Below are 7,424 nucleotides of genomic sequence, written 5' to 3'. Positions count from 1 at the left end.
TATCTACGTACTTGTTGTAATCCGGATATGTACAGATATTGCATAAGTTTTTTTACTTGCACAATTGTTTAATTTCTAGCTCAACTTATCAAAGAAAAGTTTGCCTGGGCGTTAGCCAGACTTTTTTATACTTTAACATGGCAACTTCCTGTACAGCATTGTATCTCATCAACCTCTTAAAATATAAATTTTACCTGTTACTGCACGTTCTTATATATTTGTCCCCCGTCTTTTCGAAGAAAAAAGGGGGATGTAAAAATAGGCTCCGTCCGTCTGTCCGTCCGTCAAATTTTCATGTCCGGTCAATAACGATATCATTTAACAAAGGAATTTGAAATAACTTGACACAGAAGTTTGTTATAATAAGACGATGTGTCATGCGCAAAAACCGAACCCCTACCTCAAAGGTCAATCTCATACTTGGTGATTAAAGGTCAACATTGTCTATTTGAGGGTATATATCGTGTCCGGTCCATAACTTTTCTTATCCATGAAGGGAATTTGAAAATACTTTGCACACATGTTCACAATAAGGTCACAGTGTGTCATACGCAAAAACCAGTCGCCTATCTCAAAAATCAAGGTCACAGTTGAAGATCAAAGATTAACATGATCTATTTAAGAAATAATATATCTCAAACAGTGATTTTATTGCTCAATAACATCACTGTTAGGAGTTCGGATGCGGGGAATTATATCACGAGGGCGTAGCCCGAGTGATATAATGATGCGCATCCGAACGACAATCAAGCAATAAAATCACCGATTTGGATATATTATTTCGACTCTAACACGACATCAACAAATAAATGCTGCCGTACATAATAATTAGCATAATTACGCCTGATTTGTTTTACGTACTTGTTGTCAGCGCGTCACATTTTTATTGGTTACGTCACGTGTATAATGATTACGTCACATGTTTAAATATAGAACGTCAACCAGTGATTTTATAGCATAATAACACACACTTTCGGTTCTTCTATGTTCAATAGAGAAAAATGCGGGTCGTGTTAAAATAAAGGGTATAGTTTGTGTCTGTTCCATACATTCCTCATAGATCAAGGGATTTTGAAATTATTTAGCACATATGTTCACAATCATAACACGATGTGTCATGTGCAAAAACCTGTCGCCTACCTCCAAGGTCAAGGTCACAGTTTGAGGTCAAAGATGAACATAGTCTGTTATAGGGTATATTTTGTTTCCAGTGCATAACTTTTTCATCCATCAATGGATTTTGGAAATGCTTGGCTTGAATGTTGACAATAACAAGACAATGTGTCATGCACAACACGGATCCTTATCTCCAAGGCCAAGGCCACACTTACAGGTCAAAGCTTACCATGGTCTCTTATATTTTTATTTTGTTTGCAGTCCATAATTTTTTTTAACGGATTTTGAAAGTACTAGGAACAAATGTTCCCCGTGGGATCATGTGTCATATGCAACAGCCAGACTCCTGCCTTCAATGCGAAGGTCACACTTGAGTGCCAAAGCTTATTAACATGGTCTGTTCTGGGGTATATATTATGCGCGGTATATAACTTTTTCATCAATTGAGGGATTTTAAAATACCTTATCTCAAAGGTCAAGGTCACACTTGAAGGTCAAAGCCTTAAATAGTTTGTTACAGAGTATGATGCCAAGTCAGGCCCATGCAAACAAAATGTCATAAATGTCATTGGTGAATTGCCAACATAACTTGATTGATGACAGATCACGAAATATACCCAGTGATTTTTCTCACTTAATTGGGAAGAGGCCTTAGCCTCTTGATTTTGGGGGAAATTATCTCTAAAATTGCTGATTTGGGAAGTAAAAAAGCTGGTTTAAGTTCATATTTTTGGGAAAACTGCATGATTTTAAAGAAAATTTCAATTGGGAAGAGGCCTTTTTTCGGAGTCTGTTATATATGTAAGTAGAAAAATCACTGATACCCTGTAACAGACAATGTCCTCTATAATATTTGTATATGTCACATTTTGTGGCTTTGAAATAGTGATAAGAAGTATAAGAATGTATTTTTGTTGACACATACACAGGAGTTATTTTATAATATGTCTTAAATGAAATTATTGTTATTGGCATATGGAGACTTGGCATTGATCAAAATTTGGCACTGAAAGTCCAGATCCATACCTTCGATTTAAATAGCACAATTTTAAGAGGGGATTTAGTGGGATCCAGATAGTTTTCACTTTGTTACTATATTTACAGCCATTCTTTGGGTGTTTTTTTTATTTTGCAGTTGCATATTTGTTTTGGTATTTTCTATATTTTTTATCAATTAAATGTAAATAAATTTCTTAGTAGCAAGTATGATATATTGAATTTTTGTATGGTCCAAATTTGAACAAAATACGTCCACAAATAATAACCTATTAATACAGAAAAATGTAAGTATTGGGTTATAAGTGCCTCTGAGTTTATTTAGTATGACGTAAATCATAAACTTTTAGTATTTCTTTGCAATAAAATAGTGCTTTAAGTAAAATTCCGCAAGTTTTCATGGACTATGGCTGTTAATAAGCAACTCTTTAAAGTCTAGCTCATTTTAACTGACCAATTTAATCTAAAATACACAAATGTACACTGTAATTGCCCCAAAGGTAAATTGCAGGGAGCAGTAACATATTTGTGTCACCAAAATTTATAGGAGCCCTTTGAATGTAAGACAATGAAAGGAAATAAAGCAATCAAGAATAAATGAAAGGACAAGTATGCACTCACCAACCCTTATCCCAAGGCCATCAACATCTAAAATATGTCTCTTAATAAAGCGAATACCTACCCCAAATACATATACAGTCCCGGAATAACCCATGACCGCAGCAAATGTCACGGTTCACACACTTCAGCCTTTCGGTTTTTGTGCAATGGGCCTCGAGGCTCAAATAGTCAGCACTGACACACAGTAGAACATGACACAGGTGCGAAACCTCTAAATTTCATTCAACTTGCAAAATTTTATTGTGAACCAGGTACAGAAGTTCATGAACATGCATAGTGTGCCACTGTACATCTGGAATCTTGGCATTAATCTTTGTACAACCCTGCCATATCATGCAGCTCAGTCTGTTCGGTACATATGTTTCATTTATTTTCTTGAAATACTTCATTTATACGAAAAACAATAGCTTTACATAGATCAGTTGTTTAATTTTGTCTTTTCTTTGAAAATCCCTGGTGCTAAGGAGAGTCAAAAATTGCAAAGTAGAAGTTATATTTAAAAACGCTGCATTCCTTATATTGCATATCTGCTTGATATGTTTATTATTATAATTTATTCTAAATAATAAAATAATCCTGTAACTCAATTTGTTTATGGTTTTATATCATAAATTTAATGCTCAAATGAAGATTTATCAATATTGTAAGTTCCAAAAAGCATTATTTAGGTATTGTATTGATATTGTAGTAGATGTAGTAGATCTTTTGATACTATTCTTGACCCCCAGAAGCCATATGTAGTTATTTAGATGTACGTTACATTAGTTCAGATTATCAGGTTATGTGCAATTTAATCGCCCAACTAAGTTGAACTATACGAAGAAAACAACTATGGTGGCATATTTCTGCCACCAGATAGCCATATAAGTAAATCACTTAATATTGAGCTGGTAAAATAATAAAAGGATGGCAGTTGTAGGCATTTATTTCCATGCATTTATTTCCCATTATGATCTTTTATTTATTGAAAAAAATTAACTAGTTACGTATCTAGTTAACCCCATTACTAACTAGTTAATTAAGATGTTAACTATAGTTACGTATCTAGTTATATGGTTGTCTGGCGGCAGAAATATGCCACAATAAACAACATTGCAAATTTCAATAAAATATATTTCAGAATTACACATAAAATATCCATATATTGCATTTTAATCAAAGATTAGTCATGGAGCACTTATTCAATTACGATGATTAATGCCAAAAACCATTATGAAATACAATAATAGATAATACAATATTTTGCCTTATTTGCAAAAATTATGTTTACATAAAGTAGCAGTCTATACACAACACAGTGGAATAGTGTTCGCAGGTTATTCAATTCGACTTGCTCCTTTTTCTGACATGGACAACACTTTATGTTTCACGTGGTGTTGTAGAAGTGTATGTCTGTGATCACATGTTGGACAAATGTTTGACTTGTCGTTTGTATCCACTATCATATTATTGAAAAAATCATATTTGAATTGAAATCCCTTTCACTGATGGTATATCTCACCAGCATAGCTCTGCTCAGTGACAAATCAAATTAAATTCCCTTTCACAAAAAGTACATTGGCAATTGCCAATTATCCTTCATCTGAAATTATACAGACAAAATTTCAATGACATAAACATGTCACAAAGCATCCGTATACATGTAAACAATGAACATACAGGGGTGGGGCTCCCCTATGGTTAACTTCTATACGCATTTGCAGATGGTAGATTTGCCTATTCGAATAGTACCATTAATTTTATAAAGATTTTTTATTTATTAGCATTGTCGAGAATGGTATCGTGTTGTCGAGTGTCGAGGTCAGCAGAAATACAGACCACGACACTCGACAATACAGAGAGATATCACAATAATCAGAAGTGACAGAGCGACAATGGGGAGTTACATCGCGACAAAGCGGTACGACACGAAACAACAAAGTGACATTTTAAACATGTTGCCATTTTTAACACTATATTACTAGTACTTTATATGATGGCAATATGTCGTTTGACGTTGTCGCGCGTCACTTCGCCATATTGAGTGACAATTCGCGTTGTCGACAGTCGTACCGCATTGTCGCGATGTCACGTCACATTGCCGTGACGAATGGCATGATAAGGACAACATATGGATGAGTGCAATAGCTTGTATATACCGGCAGCCAATAATGCCTAGAATATCTCTTACAAGAGAATCAATGTGAACATTCCCCTAAAACAGAATGAAAGCTTACAGTACATCTCAAGTTAAGTCTCTCTTAGTTTTAAACTCCGTCTATTTTAACCTACACCTCTCCAACACTCTGTCGAGTATGTTTTCTCAAGTGCTGAAGCAACTACATTTTATTATGATGAATTCCGTGTAAATAATGAAAATGTACTTACATCAAACAGGTAAACGATTAAATAATGCATGTAAACTTTTACACGAACACCGTCTCATTCACGGAAATAGCCAAACTACTGGAAATAATATGAGAGTGATCTCCAGTGGATAAGAATTTGCGCAAGAGTTGTGTTCTGATTCCTTCCTGCGAATAAAATGATACTGTGTTGGAGTAAGAATATATCTCTTTTTCTAATTGAATAATTGACTTTCATAAGGACAATAAAACTATAAAATACGCTGTAATACAGTAACAAAAAAGAACGCATGGCACATTAAATTACAAGAATGTCTAGATAAATACATGCGTTTTAAAGATCATATGGATTGAATAGTAAATAGCATCTTTAATGGCTTGCCAAACCAAAATGATGTTTTATAGATGAATTAGTACTTACAATATGTTAACAGAGCAAGTTAAACAATGGTGATATCGGTGTTTTACAGAAATGTTATAAAATGTACATGTGATTATTCGTCATGCTCGGCGTTTTCCACGGCAGCCAATAAAAATTAAGAAAAATAATAGAAATATAATTGCGTACAAGAATTTCTCTTTTCAAAAGATATGTAAATACCCAAAGTCTGTTCCATAGGCCACGGTTGTCGTTGGAGCAGCCGTTGTTGCTGTAGAAACCAATGTTGCTGTTGTCGTGATAGTAGGTGATGTTGTTGTTACTTGAAATGTTAGAAATAAAGTTGAGATTAACTTATCGTTATAGTTCTGTAATATGTCAAAACGGGCATAATGATTTTATTATATATCATTACTTGTGTTTCTTTCAAGATTTTTTTGCACACCTCATACCCATATACAAAATACATTAATTCACATTGGACTAATTTACACAGTAATCAAGTACACAATACCGAGTGATACAGTACACATGATTACAGTTAAAAATATTAAAGTACTGATTTACAATAAAGTACTGATTCACAACGTACTATTAAATCAACAAAGTACTTACTGACGAAATATCAATTTGATGTAATAACATCACTTACGATTTATATTGTATTAGAGAGCACTGTAAGCAAATGTGCTTCGCAAGTAGATAAGCAAACAGCTTTAGCAATTCCTCTGACAACTTTACTTCAAGTTAAAGAACAATCAAAGACAAAAATTTTCCATATATTTCCGAGAAACAAAATAATGGTTGGCATAATTAAAACTAACATGGAAATTCTTAAACATGATGAAAAAAGGACTTGTCCTTAATGCCGTTTGCCTTCTCTGCGACGTGCATGCCTCTGGAGGGATTTGGAGAAGTGAATTGAATATATTGAGGGCAACTTTTATAACAATTATCATTAATTGGCACGATACTTCAATAATAAGATCAATACGCACCGACATAAAACTTATAGCACGCCTAATTTCTGTTAATCTGTCGTCAGTCTTTAATCCATTCAGGGATGCGGTAAAAATCAAAGAGATGGGCAAAATTTTAGTTTTAATCATCAGTAAAACTCCAATTAGTTAAATATTCAAGTTGTATTTGATTGAATGTTTGCAAACTTACATTTCTTTGTAGTTTTATATCAAAGCTATGCCCGTGCGCTTAGATTTATGAAGAACATTAAAATGCACGTAAAAAGTCAATGTTTTTTTCGGTGTAGATCGGTGTAGATCGCGGAAACTGGTTTCTTTCGTAATTGCAATAACCATGAAGGTTTTGAAGATGCGCTATTTCTTGATAACGCAGTTACTTTAATGACTCTGTTTAGAACAACCAAATGTATCCTAACTTGACGAAAGAGATCTCTGGCTGGAGACGCTATTTAGACATTAACGGGAAATAGAAGATACAGTAGTTTTACAGACTAGACTGATTCCCTGCGCACTTCTAAAAAATCAATCTCTACGCAGCGTTTTCCCCTCATCAGTTTAAAATCGGCCAAGGGAGGTAATCAATGTTGGGAGTTTGCTAAAAAGTACAACTGGAAACCTCCCATCTTGGATTGAAACCATAATAGGACAGGGAACAAGGTTATATTTACAAACGAGCGAGACTCTATGTAAGACCCTCACATTCCCAAAGACTTACATTATAAGAAATGGCCCCTAATCCTATCTTTAAATTGAATTTTTTATGCTACAAAGAGCATTTTCTACCAGTATGAAATGCCTGACATGAAAAATATCCTGTTATCTAGCAGTAGCCAACCAAAATTTCAGTAAGATGACTTCAAAGAGGATTTCCCCCTATTTTCGTTAAAATTTTCTGCTGATCACAGGAAACAAGGAAACACCAGAAAACAATATAGTGTTAGTTTCTTAATTAGTTTTCCTAGTTAAAAATTCTCCATTTTTTCCTTA

Source organism: Ruditapes philippinarum, unplaced genomic scaffold (genome assembly GCF_026571515.1).
Source record: "Ruditapes philippinarum isolate M1 unplaced genomic scaffold, ASM2657151v2 ctg2776_1_1_1_1, whole genome shotgun sequence".
NCBI classification, from domain to species: Eukaryota; Metazoa; Mollusca; class Bivalvia; order Venerida; family Veneridae; genus Ruditapes; species Ruditapes philippinarum.
The sequence above is the reverse complement of the archived record's forward strand: the minus strand, read 5'-3'. Positions refer to the sequence as shown.